The 20,796-nt window shown below is 38.5% G+C and overlaps 2 pseudogenes; both read left to right on the top strand.

Moving 5' to 3' along the window:
* The first annotated feature begins 1,421 nt into the window (after positions 1-1,421).
* LOC129397692 (coiled-coil-helix-coiled-coil-helix domain-containing protein 2-like) lies at positions 1,422-2,660 on the top strand (annotated as a pseudogene).
* Positions 2,661-19,961: 17,301 nt separating this feature from the next.
* On the top strand, positions 19,962-20,058 carry LOC112439758 (small nucleolar RNA U13; annotated as a pseudogene).
* Positions 20,059-20,796: the final 738 nt, after the last annotated feature.

Genomic DNA, 20,796 nt, shown 5'->3' with positions numbered 1-20,796 from the left:
GGGATACACTCAGGATACAATATCAGCTTCTCAGAGTTTCCTAGAAAACCCTTCATGATCTGACTCTTACATACAATTCCAGGCCCACCCCTTTTACGTCTGTCCCTCACAGTAAGCTCAGTCATTTAAAAATATTTCACTTCCTTCTTCGCACCTCGCATCTTTTTCTCAGGGTCTCTGCACATCCTACCTTTGTCTATCTAACTCTGGTCTGTCTTTCAGGACTCAGTTCTGAAGTCACATCCTGCAGGAAGCCTGCCCCTATTCCCATCTCAACCATGGCTGGATCTACCTCTCCATACGTTTCCGTAGCACCCCTGTGGTGGTGCCGAACCTTCTCTACTGTGGCTGGTCGCCTCTCTCTCATACCCTCTAGATTATGAGTTGCTGAGAATAGGAACAATCTTTTATCTGTCATTATATCTCCAGCCAAAGTGCCTGAAGTATCTCCACACAGTGCCTGAATTAGAGCATGTATTCAATAAATATTCTTGAAATAATGCCTAATAAATAACGAATAGAAGACCATCTATTCCAGTGTTTCTGAACCATTTCTTTCATTATTGTTCTGCTAAAGAGCAAAATTTAATTTAATTTAAAGTCTCCTTATGGAGAGAAATTAAATACCAAGGGGTGGACAACTCCTTTGCAGATGAATTGGTAGAGCTCAGCAGAGCCCAGAGCACCAGGATACATTACTTTTCTTGAAGACCTCAAAAGTCTTGCCAAGAGCTAGTAGAGCAGACAGAGGCACTGAAAGCCTTAACTTTATGGCAGGCTTTGGCCAGTAAACAAAAACTACTCTGAAGGTAGACACATGTGCTTTGAAATGATTATCTTCCTAATATCATGAGAAAAAAATAGCAAATTTAAGTTATTTTTGTTGTGCTCTGATTTGCTATTCATTTGGTTTTTCTGTACAAATTCATTATTGTTTCTAGATTTCTGTATGACATGATGATAAACAATGAAATTGGCTTATAGTCTCAAGAAAAAGGAATAAGATTTCGTTGGATAGGGTTGAGCTTTGGAGGGCTATAAACAATTGTAATATCTAAGATTTTTTTGTACTCCTAAGAACCATTCCCCAATGGGACAATATTATTTTCTTTGAGAATGCAAGTCTATCAGTATTGCTTTTTGCTCTGAGAGATTGAATAAGAAGCTCGTAGCTCATCCGTAGGAACAATATTGATAGCCATTATAGAATGTGTTTTCTGAATAGGTTTGTGGCCAATGAAATTAAAGACCTATTTTAAAATGTGTAAAATTTTTTAAACCTCTCTTTCCTGCCAGATTTATACTCAAGGTATCTTAGTCAGTTTAGGCTGTGATAGCAGAATTCCATAGACTGGGTGGTTTAAACAACACACATTTATTTCTCAGAGTTCTGGAAGCTGGGAAATCTAAGAGTAAGGAGATGGCAGATCTGTGTCTGGTGAGGGCCCTCCTCCTGGTTTGCAAGTGGCTGCCTTCTTCCTGTGTCCTCACATGGTGAGAAATGAATCTCTTCTCTCTTCCTACTTTTACGAGGGCATTAATCCCATCATGAGGCCCCATCCCATGACCTAACCTAATTCTAATTAACTCCCAAAGACTCCACCTCCAAATACCATTACATTAGAGATTAGGGTTTCAACATATGGATTTTGGCGGGGACACAGCATTCAGTCCAGAGCAAGGGACTCACTCTCATTTGACTCAAACTGAACAGCTTAACAAAATAGGATGAATGACTCTAAATCAACTGAAAAGAGAAATGTTGTTTTAATCATATACAATATTCATCTAAACAAGCTACAAGGTTTCTACCTAAAATTAGCCTTCAGGAGGAGGGATTTGCCTTGCAAATTGTCTTACATATTATGGGACACTTGTTGACTTCCTTTATATTGAACAATTAGTTTAGGCCAAACTCTAGATTCTGATCTATTGCTTTATCTCTCTCAACCACTACACAAGCATAAGGGTAGTATCTCTGGTTTTTCACACTCTAGTAAATGCTGTACCTAAAATTGCCAAAACAAAAGGCGAATCAAATACGTCTGTGATTTTACCAATGATAAATGTGGCATTAAAATTTTTTTTTTCGGCTTTTCGTCTTCAGCTCTCCTTCTTCTCAGAAACCCCTGGGTTCTTCACAGATTTTCGCACATCCAGACGCTGAGCCACCCCGCACCTAGGATGCTATGTGGAAGCCGAAGCCACACCTCCCACATGGCCCCTCTGGCCAGCCGGGCATCTCAGGTGAGAACTGCACACAGGCCCACAGCAGCAGCTCCACAGCCAGCAGCAGCACCCTCTCTGCAGTTGGCTCTCCTGCTGCTGTGCCCTTGCAGCCAGGTCTGATGCCCAGATGGCAACCATAGCAGTTGGCGTGGCTGTGGGCTCTGCTGTTGGGCACACATTAGGTCATGCCATCACTGGAGGCTTCCATGGAGGAAGTAATGCTGAGCCTTGCAAGGCCCCACATCACTTATCAGGAGCCTCAGGGAACCCAGCCGGCACAGGGGCAGGCTTACTTATATGAGATAAAGCCATTTTTGGAATATGCTCAGAACCTGAGTGACATAAATCTCTGTAAGAGTTTCGATGAGGTGCTGAAACAGTGCAGACTTGCAAATGAATTGGCCAAAGAAATGGAAAATTGGCTGTTATGACCAAGTTAGTTTAGTATAAAAATATAATTGGTAGTGAAGATATAAAGTGTAAAACCATCAGTTAAACCCCTTCTGTGTCATTCATAGCTTCCTTGCTGCAGAATTGAAATGGAAGAGAGTGTTCTTACTTTGTAGAATTTCATTAAGATGGGGTATACTTTGGGGCTGGGCAAATGTTTGTGTGGCCTCCTTCTACCAGCTATTATGATTTTATTCTTTGTGAGTTAATTAGAATAAAGTGATTTTCTTCCAAAATTTTTGTTCCTGGAAACATCTTGTCATAATAATCCGAGCGTGTGCATTCTCAAAGCTTTTAATATTTTCATCAAACTCCTTCACACTGTTGTTGTTGTTGTTGTTGTTGTTGTTGTTGTTTGAGGTGAAGTTTCACTCTGTACCCCAGGCTGAAATGCAATGGCATGACATCGGCTCACTGCAACCTCCGCCTCCTGGGTTCAAGCAATTCTCCCACCTTAGCCTCCTGAGTAGCTGGGACTATAGGCGCATGCTACCATGTCTGGCTAATTTTTTGTATTTTTTTTAGTAGAGACGGGGTTTCACCATGTTGGCAAGGCTGGTCTCAAACTCCGGACCTCAAGTGATTCACCCACCTCGGCCTTCCAAAGTGCTCGGATTACAGGCATGATTACAGGCCACCGCGCCCGGCCTCACTAACTATGAAGTTAAAGAAGCAGTGCTTCACAGTTAGATGATTTCCAGGCTTCATTCTCATTCATTTATTCACTGAATACATATTTATCGAGTCTACCAGGTGTCATTACATACTTTGTTCTGGGCTCTGGGAATATAATAGTGACAAAATCCCTCCATATATTTTAGTAGGGAGACAGATGATATATACAATAAATAAGCAATTATATAATGCTTAGAGTGTGATAGAGTAATAAGTGAAAAGTTAAAAAAAGGTCAAAAAAATAATGGAGGAGGGTGTTCAAAATCATCTACATTTGCCTTCAAATGAATCTAAACTGCGGTAAACTCATTTGATTTCTTAAGCTTCTGTTTGAATCCCCTCCCTCCTAATAGAGAATTATTCTCTTTCTAGTGGAATATTTTAGTTATTTTTAAATATGATTAATCTTAAGCATTGAACAAAAAAATTAAATATATGTATTCTTGAAAATTTCTAGACACAAGTTGGCCAAGAAACTTTTGGAGTAATCTTGTTACTGAGAAAATGGACATTGCTATTTATTCAAGGACATAGAGCAAGTGACAAAAGTAACTGTATTGGCATGCTTAGACATACCAGCCTTCCAGTAAACATGGTGGATTTCTTCCCCATTCTATACCAGCCACAGTGAAGGAAAAAACAAACAAACAAAAACCTTTTTCTACAAATGGACAGACGAGGGAATAATTTTGAACTTGCTCTTTATGTAACAATATTCTTCGACTCTCTGTATTTTCACCCAGAAACAAATTTTTTACTTACTAGAGAGGTTTCATGGTATTATTTGATTATTCAGTAACTTTTAGAATAACCTGAACGTTTCATGAGTGTTCATTTTATGGTGTTAAAATGCCAATTTTTTGAAATCAAATCAGCACATTCTTTGGTAAAGAACTGAGAAATCTGTTCTCAGAAATCATCATTTCAGAAATTCCACAATTGACAAATATAGTCTTTTAGTTACTAGGTAGGTTATATTTTTGGTGTCCCCTAGGTTTTCCACTGCCTCGGACCTTCTGCAATGATGACAATAATAATAGTTTGTGATTCCACAAAAAACAAATCACTGCCAGTCTTCGGTTGTGGTCTTGTAATTTTGTATGATATGGCTCATTCTGTTGCATCAACCATAAAGGTTACAACACTCACTGGACCTCTGAGACCAGCTGGTCACTTAGTGGACATTTATTGAGAATTATAGTGATATTTTCTGCTTGAATGTGTCCAATGTGGATTCTTAAGGATATCTGTGGCCTAGTGCATTCCAAGCAAGTTTCTCCCCCTTGAAAGAATAATCTCCTTAAGTATGTCTCATTTTCTTGTAGCTGATTTTTTTTTTCTTGACTAGGGTTTCTCTGTCCTAAAAATGTCTAGTTTTAGGTTTTTTTTTTTTCTTTTTTTATGTTGACATTCTCTAGTTACTTAATTGCTTTTCTTCTATTCCCAAATAACTCTCTGCATTGCTGTCATGGTATTGCACATATAAAAAGAACTTACTAAGTAAGAGACTGATGAAATGACTGCTTTTGTGTGTGTGTCCCTTTTTGCAGAGGATGAGGTCTTCCTACTATACCATAACTTGACTAGGGATATAATTTCTGTCCTCCTCCTAATTCCTATCCACCATTCTAAATATTAAAATATCAGTTATTTAGATTCAAAATTTTAAATACCTACGAAATGCATCTGTTCGAGGGATTTTGAAAGTCAAGATGGTTATCTATGCCTTTGTACTCTCCAGGCATGGCCATGTTCAGAGGCAAAGGATGTGACAAACGTCTCTCTTTGGTTTTTAAAACTAAAACTTTTTAAACAATTTATAATAAAATCAAATAGAAGAAAGTAATGATGAGTTAAAGGATAGGCCAACATCGGAATAAAATAAATTAGATTAAGCAAGAAATGTAACAACTCTGGAAAACATGAACTTTTCTCACTGTCATCACCACCACCATCAAAAATGTTAAAATGCCTATTTTCACCTGATACCTGGCAGTCTTCCTTCTGGAAGAAAAATAACCTCTATATTTAAAAAAATATGTTTCAATTTTATATAGAAATACCTAAAAATCTAGAAGTAGTCATTCCTTGATAGAAATATTGGCTCAAATGAAATAGTCAAAATAGGCCAGATTTAGTCTTCCATGGTATAAGGAAAATCTTAAGGACAATTATGGGATGATGGACTGGAGAGTTCATTAAAATTTCAAGTTTTGTGAAAAACACATGGAACTCATTTTTCTTTAAATGTGATGAGCTGGCATCAGGAGATGATGTCCTCTCTTGGTCGTGTGGTTTTACATCAAGGGTGGGGGTCAAAGGATTTGCCTACAATTTCAGGCTGATTCAAAACCAGAGCCAAGTTCTCCTTGTAATTATGTTTTCCTGTAATAGCTCAAAAGCTCTGCTCCTCATTCAGATTCATACTTTATTAAGGTAAATTGGAAGAGTCTTTGCATATGTTGGTGCTACTGTATCAAACAGTGAGAAGCTGCCACCCAAGAGAAGCCAGAATTGGTCTTTGTGGTAAAATGAGTGTTGGCCACCATGAGAAACAGAAGTTTTCCATGAATTCGGGTGTTTTAAAATTGGTAGTAGATACTGTTCAAGGCTAGAGAGGAAAGTCACAAAAGAATAGGTTATTCGACAACAACAAAATCTAAAAGACTTCAATGAAGGCAGCAGAGTGGATCAAATGAGGCATTGGCTTGCATGGGGGCTGCTATCCAGTTCAGGGGACCGTGGAGAAGTTGTAAGCACAGTATCGGTGATAGCTAGGGTAACAGGTGCGAGCAAAGAAGGTGGCAGAAAAAGATGGGCCTAATGGAGAAAGTAAATGCCTTACTGTGCCTAATCATAAGAAAGAAACTAAACACCTTACTCTGCCTAATCATAAGAAAGACACAAGAAAATTCAGAACTTGACAAAGCTCTTCCATGGCACTAGTGGGAGGAAAAAATTGCTTCATTCATTTCCTAAAATAAAATTTATATTTGAAGAAAGAGGGCGTTTGGTTAGCACAATATAGCCATTTGTTTCAAAATTTAAAGAAAGAACGATTGCAATTTTCTGAAACACATTCTTGCTAAGCTATAATATTCCATTGCTGCCTCTTCATTACTCCACTTTCCATTTAAGTTACACTTGATATTACTATGTAATTTATAGCTAGATTTAATGTTGGCTGATTTGTCAATTGTCATTCACTTTATAATAAATGCAAAAGACATTTTAAACACTTGAGAGGTAATCATTATATGTCAGTTACTGTCATTTACTCTTTATAAAAACCATATCATAAATAGTAGGTTTTAATAAATACCTTGATCATAATGTAAAGACTTTCCATTGCATTGTTCAAACTTTGTTCTATAGATATACCTAGACAGTGAAGGAGTCAACCCCAAGTTAGTAAGGTAGTTCATTACTCACTCACAAGACTATTACTCACTCTAAGCAGAATAACGAACAAAACTGAAATTGATGTAAATCATACGTGTAAGTTTCAGAGCAATGCAGTTATTCACAGCATGCTTGGGAAAAATGAGAGATGCCATTTCCTGGAGCACAGTGGGTTGTGGCCTTCTTTGATTATGGCAGAACATTGAATTACATTTTCTGATTAACATTATACTCTTTACATTGTCTTTTCTTTTCCATTAATTTTGAAGATAGATCTAATTATTGTGACTGATATAAAAACTCTGAGTGGAAAAAGTTATGGGATAGAAATTGTTACTCTTAAACCTAAAATGTTTGCAGAGTTATGCTAAATGGTGTTTATGCTTTTCAGTGCTTCTTCTGAATAGAAGTTAATAAATGTGACTTCTTATTAATGTTAAGAAGGAATGAGTAGAGGTTTGCAGTAAAAATACCTAAATTCTTCAACTTATATGAAATTACCAAGTTGACAAATCAGTCTTAGACAATAGCATTTTAACCTTAGAGCAGTAACAAGAAGGTTTACTTCTTTGACCATTGCAGTAATCAATTTACAGGAAACCTGGGAATGAAGTCAAATATAGGAAAATAAATTTTAAATGGTGTGGTGATTTTATTGATTATTTTTGAACATTTTAAAAATCGATAGACCACAGCTTCTGCAGTTAAAACTGAATAAGAAAGATTGAAATGAGAAGAGAAACGAGAGGGATTAGCTTTCTTGGAGAATTACATGGTCATGATTTTCACCCAGAAATAGCTGCTACCCACATTGGACATTACTCAAAACTTTTATCCCTTCACCAGAGGACTATTTTTCTCTTCAATTCACATAACACCAGCAAGCTAGAGACTTACTTCTGTACCTAATGGCTGTGAAGTAGGAGATTTGTAGCCTCTTAATTTCAGCTTTTTCATAAGCTCCAAATTTATATTTCCACAAGCCAGTAGTAATAGAAGCCAGTTTTTCTCTTCGTTAGTCTTTGATATTACAGGCAACAGATGCTTCAAAGTTTCTTTCTTTCATTCATCCATCCATCCATCCATCCATCCATCCATCCATCCATCCATCATTTCACCACTTACTATGGACCAGGCACAGTGAAAAATGGATGCTGAAGATACAAAGATAATTAAAGCAAGAGCTTTGTTCATATTTTTTTGTGAGGAGGCTCACCAGTAACACTTTAATATCCATATTCTGAGATGGCTAAACAAACCAACTGCAATGCTTTTTATAATATTTCTTCACTTGACATTTTTTCTTTCTCAACAGACAGCAAGCTTATCAAAACTAAATCAAAGAAACACATTCTAGGAAACTTTAAAACGATTCCAGTGTGGGTGTTTAGTGTGAATTTAGTTGATATGAGATATTTCTTTTTATTGTTTTAGACATATGAAGACTGCTTTCACCAACTCCTACATGAATTTATTTCATTTCCAGAGTACTGGAAATCAATTTTCCTGCCCTTTACTACAAGGTTTCTTCTATTACCTTACAGTAGTGTTCACATTCACATTATTTTTGGAATCATACCAAAGTTCTAGGCACTACAAATGGAATTACATTTTTCCACATTCACAGCAAGGGAAAGCCTTGTGGTCCCACATGAAACTTCTAGGTGCTCCTATATACATGGAGGGCGGTGGCCCAGCAGCTTCCAACCAACAGACAAGGCTGAGGGGAAAACTATGGACTATTTTAAATTTAGCTCTGTAGATTATCTAACTCTAAAGAGTATGTTTTCTTTTTGTTTTCCCTCAAAATTATGTCATGTTTTGGCCCGTGGATCTGTTTGTGTCCACGTAAGGCAGGGTTGATGCAGTAATCCAAACATATTCCATGCTGACAGATGCACTTAGCAGAGTTTCAAAGCTGATAGGGCTTAAGGAGGCACTAGAATATAGATTAACCGTTAAGCCTTTAACAAACTAAGTTTTTAAACCAAGGTATAAATACATATAATAAAATGCATGGATGTTAATTATATAGTTCAACCAGTTTTAATAAATGTTTATATCCCGATAAACACATAAAGCGTTTCCATTACACTGGAAAGTTGCCTCACATCTTTTTCTGGTTTCTGTTTGCGAGAGACAACCACTATTCTGATTTTTATTCCATAGATTAGTTTGCCTTTTCTTGAACTTTATAGAAACAGAATGGTATAATAAGTTTCATTTTGAGTCTAACTTCTTTTTCTGAGCATAATACTTTTTGTATCTATTCATTTGCAAGCATGTATCAGTAGCTCATTGTTTTTATTGACAAATAGTATTCCATTACATAAAGATACCACAACATGGTTATTCATACTCCTATTGATGGACATTTGGTTTCTTTCCATTTTTTCTCTCATAAAAAAGCTGCAATGAACATACATGTACCCATCTTTTTATGTCCAACATGTTTAATTTTAAATTTAAGTTATAATGAAGACAGAGCATTGACAAACTTTAGTCAAGTGGGTGCCTTGAGTAGATTCAGAGTATAAACAAGATGGACAAGGATGAACGCAATGCACTCAGTAGGCTCCCTCAGCAGGGGAAACATCAGGACTCACCAACAGCTCTACACGGTAGCGCTCTCACATCAGCTCCCAGCACTTCCACCAGACTGCTTTGCGAGCTGTCATGGAAGTAAATAGACATGAGGTAGAGACGTACTGTGGAAAGGCATACTTGGAGCCAGACATACCTGGGTAAAGTCCTGACACAGTTCCCTAAGACAAAATAGTTGAGCTGAGCCCCAACCCTCAGTCTTCTCATCTATGAAATCATTTCCACCTTGATAGGTATAAAAATTAAATGGGATGTGCTAGTTAATGTCATGCCAAATTTAATGATGACATTCTAGAGAATGTCATCAGAGATATGGTAATTTCTATAGGTAAACATATATATACACAAACATATATACACAAAATAAATATACACATGTATATATATGTGTGTGTGAGTGTGTGTGTATATTAGACAAAATACATTCAGACTGCAATTTGAGCACTAGTTCATACTGTATAGATAGTGGGATGATTTAAATTTTAAAAACTTTTTTGTCTGTTTTATGTACGTGATTCTGTGGTTGAGCCCACATAAAGAAAGTTGATGCACTAAATTAAACATGCTCCAATGGATAACCTCCCTGATGTCAGTGGCTTAAAAAATAAACGTCCAATCTGCGTTTTTCTGGCTGGTGGTAGGATTAGTAGCTGTTCTCCATATCGTGCTATAGGCCAGCCAGGCAGGCTGTCCTATTGTCAGGCAGATGGAGTTCTGACATCTTCAACCTGTGGGCTTCCAAGTCACACTGGCCATAAACATGCAAATAGCAGATGGAGGAAAAGAGATAGGATCATGTTTTGGGAGATTTTATTTTGGGGAGGACCAAAACAGTACACATCATTTCCATTTATTTTCCACCAGCTGTAATTCAGTCACTTGGCAACAGCTGACTGACTGCAAGGGACGCTGGGAAATATGGTGCCACTGTAAGAATAGGAAGAAGAGGGAACAGTTGGTGGTCACTTAGCAGCACCTGGCATATAGCAAGCATTCCACGAATGTTAGTTTCCTTCTCCTTTCCTCAATAACTACTCATGGGAGGACTCCCATGGCCTTTTTTCTCAAGAACTATCTTCTTATTCCAAGTAGAGCCCATTAGTCTAGCATCTGAATTGCTCCCTAATCACACAGGAAAACCTCAGGATACACGTTGAAAAGGAATCAGTCATATTTTAGACATGGTACAGGAAAGTACAAACATAAATTGATATCTCTCACTAAGATTAAAGGAAGCTTTTGAAGCTAATTCTGTGCTTCATGACATCCAAAGTAAGGAAATATGAGCAAAGAGTTTGTAGTAGAACCCCTGAAAAGATTAAGATACCCTCCCATGTGATATTTAAATTTTTTTAACTAGAAGATACTTCAACAAACATTTTTCCATGATGTCTAATTTGATGCATTTTAAACAAAATTTGAAATAGCAAACCCCTTAAAAAATGATTTTGGTTAGCAAAGGCATGGAATCAACCCAAATGCCCATCAATAATATACTGGATAAAGAAAATGTGGTACAGATACACAATGGGATACTATGCAGCCATAAAAAGGAATAAGATCATGCTCTTTGCAGGGACATGGATGGAGCTGGAAGCCATTATCCTCAGCAAACTAACACAGGAACAGAAAACCAGACACTGCATGTTCTCACTTATAAGTGGGAGCTGAAAAATGAGAACACATGGACACAGGGAGGGGAACTACACACACTGGGGCCTGGAGGGCATCAGGATAAATAGCTAATGCATGTGGGGCTTAATACCTAGGTGACGATTTGATAGGTACAGGAAACCACCATCGTACACTTTTACCTATAAAACAAACCTGCACATCCTGCACATGTATCCCAGAACTTAAAATTAAAATTAAATTAAATTAAATTAGAAAAAATGATTTTGGTGTCTTCACTCTGTTGGCATTGTTAAGTATATGCTTAGCATAGCTGTTGGGTAAATCCAGCATTGATTATAGCTCCTGGGGGAACCAACAACAGTGTTAGCAATGATAAAAGCCAAACATTTTGGAAGGGTAGAGAAACTTCAATCTAAACTCTTAGAGGAATTTGTCCTGTAGATTTATATAAGGTACAGTAAAAGTAATAATAATTTACATACTTGTTGGTATTTAACCCCAAAACGAAGAGATGTTGAATACTTCTTAATGTGGATATGTAATGACCGGATGAAAAATACTTCAGAAAATTCTCTTCTCTCCTGATGACATATTCCTAGCTATCTCAATCCAGAAGTTGCATAGAAGTAGTTATAACCTCTGAGTCAATTATTGTCAGGAGAAACTTTTACATATTCATGATGCCAAAATCTACATAGATAGATTTGTTTAATGTGCCTAACATCAAGATAGATAGTATTAAACTCAAAGATTAAACTAAAATGGTCATTGGAGTTTTATTTTTGCATTTGACGGACACTTTATGACCCGGTTCTCCTGGAAATTAAGCATTCTCCAAGGAGATTCTTTTATGTTAAAGGTTGGCATTTGGTTGACTCTTAGACTCAGACATTGAAGACCATGGTCATCTCTCACATTCTGTGAATTTAAAAAAAAATTCTGATCATCCAAACAAATCTAAGTTTCCTTATCATAAAAGCCTTGACTGTAATCGAGGGGCCCTGTAATCAACACTATGAGGAGGCAGAATTCCCTGGCCAGAGAAGTCAGACCCTTGGTATTTCATAGCAAAGCACTGTCTTCTGCATCGTTGGCCCTGGTATCTAAAGCATCTGGTTTTTCTTCAAATAAAAAACATATATCATCTATTTTTAGGTGGAACCAGTGAGGCCAGGCATATCTTGTCTGCTGTGTAGATTACAGATCTACTCAAATGCCCAACTGAGACCATTAATATCAAAGGAACACATTTGAAACCAGGCTTAGTGGCTCACGCTTGTAATCCCAGCACTTTAGGAGGCTGAGGCAGGAGGATGGCTTGAGCTCAGGAGTTCGAGATCAGCCTGGTCAACATGGTGAGACCTCTGTCTCTATTAAAATTTGTAAAAATTAGCCAGGCATGGTGGCACGTGCCTGTTGTCCCAGCTATTTAGAAGGCTGAGGTGGGAGGATTGCTTGAGCCCATGTGGTTGAGCCTGCAGTGAATCGTGATATCATGCTACTCCACTCCAGCCTGGGAGACAAAGCAAGACCCTGTCACAAAAAAATAAAAATTTAAATTTAAATTTTTAAAAAATCGAAATGATAATTATTCACTCACTTGTAGGCAGCTCCAGATTTATCCATATTTCTACTCATAGAACCAGAAATCCATTGCCTCCACAGACTTTTTATACAACTGAAACTTGCTATTATGCCCTCCTTCAATTTTAAAATATATTATTTTCTGACAATTGATACTACTAATTTTAGAGGGAAAAAGAGAAAATATAGTGAAGGGCAAGAAAGAAAGTTAAAATTATTCTTAAACTTACCACTTAGCTAACTGATGTTAAGGTTGGGTGCGTGCCCCTCCAGTCTTTTAGTTACAGATGTAGTTAAAATACCCTCTGTACCTTTCTGATTCCTGTTTTCCTCCCACCCCCTACCCTCCCCTAATCATATAACATTTGGCAGTACCTCTAGGGCTTCTCTAGATTATTAAAAATATTTTAAAACCTAATCTTTTATTGCTGCATAATATTCTTCCACATCTATGTATCATAATTTCTTTATTCCTATTGTTGAATGTTTACATTTAAAAAAGTGTATCTTTGACTAAATTTCTGACGATTTCCTTAGTAAAGATTCCTAGAAATGGAATTACTAAATCTGAAATCACACATATTTTTAAGTTCTAAAATTGATTATCAAATTACTTTTCAGAAAATTTGAACAGATGTAAATCTTTATAAAATAGCACATGGCTGTGCCTGTCACTGAACCCACAGTAACATTAAGTAGTATCAGAGTTTGTTTCCTGATAAAGGGCCTCTCAGTTTAAGGTCCTCCATTTCTTTTGAATTGTTTTTTTGTTTGCTTGTTTTTATTATACTTTCAGTTTTAGGGTATATGTGCACAACGTGCAGGTTTGTTACATATGTATACATGTGCCATGCTGGTGTGCTGCACCCACTAACTCGTCATTTAGCATTAGGTCCCTGGTGTGTGATGTTCCCCTTCCTGTGTCCATGTGTTCTCATTGTTCAATTCTCACCTATGAGTGAGAACATGCAGTGCCTGGCTTTCTGTCCTTGTGATAGTTTACTGAGAATGATGGTCTCCAGCATCATCCACGTCCCTACAGAGGACATGAACTCTTCATTTTTTATGGCTGCATAGTATTCCATGGTGTATATGTGCCATATTTTCTTAATCCAGTCTATCATAGTTGGACATTTGGGTTGGTTCCAAGTCTTTGCTATTGTGAATAGTGCCACAATAAACATACGTGTGCATGTGTCTTTATAGCAGCATGATTTATAATCCTTTGGGTATATACCCAGTAATGGGATGGCTGGGTCAAATGGTATTTCTAGTTCTAGGTCCCTGAGGAATCGCCACACCGATTTCCACAATGGTTGAACTAGTTTACAGTCCCACCAACAGTGTAAAAGTGTTCCTATTTCTCCACATCCTCTCCAGCACCTGTTGTTTCCTGACTTTTTAATGATCACCATTCTAACTGGTGTGAGATGGTATCTCATTGTGGTTTTGATTTGCATTTCTCTGATGGCCAGTGATGATGAGCATTTTTTCATGTGTTTTTTGGCTGCATAAATGTCTTCTTTTGAGAAGTGTCTGTTTATATCCTTCACCCACTTTTTGATGGAGTTGTTTGTTTTTTTCTTGTAAATTTGTTTGAGTTCATTGTAGATTCTGGATATTAGCCCTTTGTCAGATGAGTAGGTTGCAAAAATTTTCTCCCATTCTGTAGGTTGCCTGTGCACTCTGATGGTGTTTTCTTTTGCTGTGCAGAAGCTCTTTAGTTTAATTAGATCCCATTTGTCAATTTTGGCTATTGTTGCCATTGTTTTTGGTGTTTTAGACATGAAGTCCTTGCCCATGCCTATGTCCTGAGTGGTATTGCCTAGGTTTTCTTCTAGGGTTTTTATGGTTTTAGGTCTAACGTTTAAGTCTTTAATCCATCTTGAATTAATTTTTGTGTAAGGTGTAAGGAAGGGATCCAGTTTCAGCTTTCTACATATGGCTAGCCAGTTTTCCCAGCACCATTTATTAAATATGGAATCCTTTCCCCATTTCTTGTTTTTGTCAGGTTTGTCAAAGATCAGATGGTTGTAGATGTGGGGTGTTATTTCTGAGGCCTCTCTTCTGTCCCATTGGTCTATATCTCTGTTTTGGTACCAGTACCATGCTGTCTTGGTTACTGTAGCCTTGTAGTATAGTTTGAAGTCAGGTAGCGTGATGCCTCCAGCTTTGTTCTTTTGGTTTAGGATTGACTTGGCAATGCGGGCTCTTTTTTGGTTCCATATGAACTTTAAAATAGTTTTTTCCTATTCTGTGAAGAAAGTCATTGGTAGCTTGATGGGGATGGCATTAAATCTATAAATTACCTTGGGCAGTATGGCCAGTTTCACGATATTGATTCTTCCTATCCATGAGCATGGAATGTTCTTCCATTTGTTTGTATCCTCTTTTATTTCATTGAGCAGTGGTTTGTAGTTCTCCTTGAAGAGGTCCTTCACATCCCTTGTAAGTTGGATTCCTAGGTATTTTATTCTCTTTGAAGCAATTGTGAATGGGAGTTCACTCATGATTTAGCTCTCTGTTTGTCTGTTATTAGTGTATAAGAATGCTTGTGATTTTTGCACATTGATTTTGTATCCTGGGACTTTGCTGAATTTGCTTATCAGCTTAAGGAGATTTTGGGCTGAGATGATGGGGTTTTCTAAATATACAATCATGTCATCTGCAAACATGGACAATTTGACTTCCTCTTTTCCTAATTGAATGCCCTTTATTTCATTCTCCTGTCTGATTGTCCTGGCCAGAACTTCCAACACTATGTTGAATAGGAATGGGGAGAGAGGGTATCCCTGTCTTGTGCCAGTTTTCAAAGGGAATGCTTCCAGTTTTTGTCCATTCAGTATGATATTGGCTGTGGGTTTGTCATAGATAGTTCTTATTATTTTCAGATATGTCCCATCAATACCTAATTTATTGAGAGTTTTTAGCATGAAGCGTTGTTGAATTTTGTCAAAGGCCTTTTCTGCATCTATTGAGATAATCATGTGGTTTTTGTCTTTGGTTCTGTTTATATGCTGGATTACGTTTATTGATTTTCATATGTTGAACCAGCCTTGCATCCCAAGGATGAAGCCCACTTGATCATGGTGGATAAGCTCTTTGACGTGTTGCTGGATTCGGTTTGCCAGTATTTTATTGAGGATTTTTGCATCAATGTTCATCAAGGATATTGGTCTAAAATTCTCTTTTTTTGTTGTGTCTCTGCCAGGCATTGGTATCAGGATGATGCTGCCCTCATAAAATGAGTTAGGGAGGATTCCCTCTTTTTCTATTGATTGGAATAGTTTCAGAAGGAATGGTACCAGCTGCTCCTTGTACCTCTGGTAGAATTCGGCTGTGAATCCCTCTGGTCCTGGACTTTTTTTGGTTGGTAAGCTATTAATTATTGCCTCAATTTCAGAACCTGTTGTTGGTCTATTCAGATATTCAGCTTCTTCCTGGTTTAGTCTTGGGAGGGTGTATGTGTCGAGGAATTTATCCATTTCTTCTAGGTTTTCTAATTTATTTGCGTAGAGGTGTTTATAGTATTCTCTGATGGTAGTTTGTATTTCTGTGGGATCAGTGGTGATATCCCCTTTGTCATATTTTATTGCATCTATTTGATTCTTCTCTCTTTTCTTCTTTATTAGTCTTGCTAGCGGTCTATCAATTTCATTGATCTTTTCAAAAAACCAGCTCTTGGATTCATTGATTTTTTGAAGGGTTTTTTGTGTCTCTATTTCCTTCAGTTCTGCTCTGATCTTAGTTATTTCTTGCCTTCTGCTAGCTTTTGAATGTGTTTGCTCTTGCTTCTCTAGTTCTTTTAATTGTGATGTTAGGGTGTCAATTTCAGGTCTTTCCTGCTTTCTCTTGTGGGCATTTAGTGCTATAAATTTCCCTCTACACACTGCTTTGAATGTGTCCCAGAGATTCTGGTATGTTGAGTCTTTGTTCTTGTTGGTTTCAAAGAATATCTTTATTTCTGCCTTCATTTCGTTATGTACCCAGTAGTCATTCAGGAGCAGGTTGTTCAGTTTCCATGTAGTTGAGTGGTTTTGAGTGAGTTTCTTAATCCTGAGTTCTAGTTTGATTACACTGTGGTCTGAGAGACAGCTTGTTATAATTTCTGTTCTTTTACATTTGCTGAGGAGTGCATTACTTCCAACTATGTGGTCAATTTTGGAATAGGTGTGGTGTGGTGCTGAAAATAATGTATATTCTGTTAATGTGGGATGGAGAGTTCTGCAGATGTCTATTGGTCTGCTTGGTGCAGAGCTGAGTTCAATTCCTGGTTATCCTTGTTAACTTTCTGTCTCATTGATCTGTCTAATGTTGACAGTGGAGTGTTAAAGTCTCCCATTATTATTGCGTGGGAGTCTAAGTCTCTTTGTAGGTCACTAAGGACTTGCTTTATGAATCTGGGTGCTCCTGTATTGGGTGCATATATATTTAGGATAGTTAGTTCTTGTTGAATTGATCCCTTTACCATTATGTAATGGCCTTCTTTGTCTCTTTTGATCTTTGTTGGTTTAAAGTCTGTTTTATCCAAGACTAGGATTGCAAACCCTGCCTTTTTATTGTTTTCCATTTGCTTGGTAGATCTTCCTCCATCCCTTTATTTTGAGCCTATGTGTGTCTCTGCACGTGAGATGGGTTTCCTGAATACAGCACACTGATGGGTCTTGACTCTTTATCCAATTTGCCAGTCTGTGCCTTTTAATTGGAGCATTTAGCCCATTTACACTTAAGGTTAGTATTGTCATGTGTGAGTTTGATCCTGTCATTATGATGTTAGCTGGTTATTTTGCTCGTTAGTTCATGCTGTTTCTTCCTAGCCTCGATGGTCTTTACAATTTGGCATGTTTTTGCAGTGGCTGGTACTGGTTGTTCCTTTCCATGTTTACTGCTTCCTTCAGGAGCTCTTTTAGGGCAGGCCTAGTGGTGACAAAATCTCTCAGCATTTGCTTGTCTGTAAGGTATTTTATTTCTCCTTCACTTATGAAGCTTAGTTTGGCTGGATATGAAATCCTGGGTTGAAAATTCTTTTCTTTAAGAATGTTGAATATTGGCCCTCACTCTCTTCTGGCTTGTAGAGTTTCTGCTGAGAGATCAGCTGTTAGTCTGATGGGCTTCCCTTTGTGGGTCACCCGACCTTTCTCTCTGGTTGCCCTTAACATTTTTTCCTTCATTTCAACTTTGGTGAATCTGACAATTATGTGTCTTGGAGTTGCTCTTCTCGAGGAGTATCTTTGTGGCATTCTCTGTATTTCCTGAATCTGAACGTTGGCCTGCCTTGCTAGATTGGGGAAGTTCTCCTGGATAATATCCTGCAGAGTGTTTTCCAACTTGGTCCCATTCTCCCCACCACTTTCAGGTACACCAATTAGACGTAGATTTGGTCTTTTCACGTAGTCCCATATTTCTTGGAGGCTTTGTTCATTTCTTTTTATTCTTTTTTCTCTAAACTTCTCTTCACACTTCATTTCATTCATTTCTTCTTCCATTGCTGATACCCTTTCTACCAGTTGATCGCATCGGTTACCGAGGCTTGTGCATTCATCGCGTAGTTCTCATGCCGTGGTTTTCAGCTCCATCAGGTCCTTTAAGGACTTCTCTGCATTGGTTATTCTAGTTATCCATTCGTCTAATTTTTTTTCAAAGTTTTTAACTTCTTTGCCATTGGTTCGAACTTCCTCCTTTAGCTCGGAGTAGTTTGATCTTCTGAAGCCTTCCTCTGTCAAGTCGTCAATGTCATTCTCCATCCAGCTTTGTTCCATTGCTGATGAGGAGCTGCATTCCTTTGGAGGAGGAGAGGTGCTCTGATTTTTAGAGTTTCCGGTTTTTCTGCTCTGTTTTTTCCCCATCTTTGTGGTTTTATCTACCTTTGGTCTTTGATGATGGTGACGTACAGATGGGTTTTTGGTGTGGATGTCCTTTCTGTTTGTTAGTTTTCCTTCTAACAGTCAGGACCCTCAGCTGCAGGTCTGTTGGAGTTTACTGGAGGTCCACTCCAGACTGTGTTTGCCTGGGTATCAGCAGCAGTGGCTGCAGAACAGCAGATATTGGCGAACTGCAAATGCTGCTGCCTGATCATTCCTCTGGAAGTTTTGTCTCAGAGGAGTACCCAGCCATGTGAAGTGTCAGTCCGCCTGTACTGGGGGATGCCTCCCAGTTAAGCTACTCAGGGGTCAGGGACCCACTTGAGGAGGCAGTCTGCCTGTTCTCAGATCTCAAGCTGCGTGCTGGGAGAACCACTACTCTCTTTAAAGCTGTCAGACAGGGACATTTAAGTCTGCAGAGGTTATTGCTGCCTTTTGTTTGTCCATGCCGTGTCGCTAGAGGTGGAGCCTACAGAGGCAGGCAGGCCTCCTTGAGCTGTGGTGGGCTCCACCCAGTTCAAGTTTCCCAGCTGCTTTGTTTACCTACTCAAGCCTGAGCAATGGCTGGCGCCCCTCCCCCAGCCTTGCTGCTGCCTTGCAGTTTGATCTCAGACTGCCATGCTAGCAATGAGCAAGGCTCCATGGGCATAGGACCCTCTGAGCCAGGTGCGGGATATAGTCTCCTGGTGTGCTGTTTTTTAAGCTCATCAGAAAAGCACAGTATCAGGGTGGGAGTGACCCAATTTTCCAGGTGCCGTCTGTCACCCCTTTCTTTGACCAGGAAAGGGAATTCCCTGAACCCTTGTGCTTCCCAGGTGAGGCAATGCCTTGCCCTGCTTCGGCTCACACACAGTGCGCTGCATCCACTGTCCTGCACCCACTGTCCAGCACTCCCCAGTGAGATGAACCCAGTACCTCAGTTGGAAATGCAGAAATCACCCGTCTTCTGCATCACTCACACCGGGAGCTGTAGACTGGAGCTGTTCCTATTTGGCCATCTTCAATTGTTATATAACAAGTAACCATTCTTTGCGCAGGCCCTAACTTCTGTGTAAAAAAAAAAAAACAGACATAAATATTTAGAGAGTATATATAAATATGTAGTTTCTCATGAAACTTAATAGCCATTTTTGTGGAAATAATTGAATTATATTTATTTTGACATTGCAAAAGTATTGAACAGTACAAATAAGTATATGAACACCATAATTTTTTTCATTTTTTATTTTCAAGATAACATAATTCAAAACATCAGTGAAATGAAATGTAAAAAAACAATACCTTCAAGTATATAATAAGCCTTTTGTCTGAAACTCTGTAGATCCTTTTGGTATTGCTACAAAACCTCAAAGTTTGGAGGAAAAAATTCACAGGAAAAGGAGATTCTAACTCAAGATAGCAGCCTGATTACATTGATCTCTGCTGATGGACTGAGCACATTTGTCTTCTTTATTTCTTTGTAACATTTCACTAAAATGTAAGCAGTTTTTAAAAAAGGATACTGTAAAAAGGTGTCATCAGATCCTTTTGTGGTTTGTAAGAATGATGACTGTGTTTTACACTCAAGATGTGCCTTCCTCAAACCTTATTACCATGTTGGCACATTACCTGTCTGATGTGAGGGGAAAGGGGATATCGGTGGATCAAAAATTCTAAAGAATTCCTAGAGGACTGAAATCAGATAGGATTTATTTGAATAGAAAACAAAAAAATGTAAACAAGTATTAGCAGCATTCCTTTTGGGGAATCCTGAAGCTCTGAGTTCAAAATCAAGACGTGAAGAGCAGGTGTGGGCCATGGGACGATTAGTGGGAATAAACTTAAAAAATGCTGAGGCTGGGTGCAGTGGCTCAAACCTGTAATCCCAACACTTTGGGAGGCCGAGGCGGGTGGATCACAAGGTCAGGAAATCGAGACCATCTTGGCCAACATGGTGAAACCCATCTCTACTAAAAATACAAAAATTAGCTGGGTGTGGTGGCGCACACCTGTAGTCTCAGTTACTCAGGAGGCTGAGGCAGGAGAATCGCTTGAACTGGGGAAATGGATGTTGCACTGAGTTGAGATCGAGCCACTGCACTCCAGCCTAGGTGACAGAGTAAGACTCCATCTCAAAAAAAGAAAAAAAAAAGTGCTGATGTCCCCACCTGGATGCTCCCACCCCTCCCCAGATGGACATGTCCACATAGGATGTAGATGGGAGAATGCTTTCAGGAGTAATATAATACCTGTAAGAGGAGGAGGGAAGCAGGAGGAAGTGAAGGAGGGAAGTAGGAGGGCAGATGGAGAAGTTGAGCTGTGAATCAGTTGCAACACAGGCCTCAGCCAATTCCACAGGGAGTTCCGAAGCAGTAAT

The sequence above is a fragment of the Pan paniscus genome, chromosome 3 (assembly GCF_029289425.2).
Source record: "Pan paniscus chromosome 3, NHGRI_mPanPan1-v2.0_pri, whole genome shotgun sequence".
NCBI lineage: Eukaryota > Metazoa > Chordata > Mammalia > Primates > Hominidae > Pan > Pan paniscus.
The sequence above is the reverse complement of the archived record's forward strand: the minus strand, read 5'-3'. Positions and strand labels throughout refer to the sequence as shown.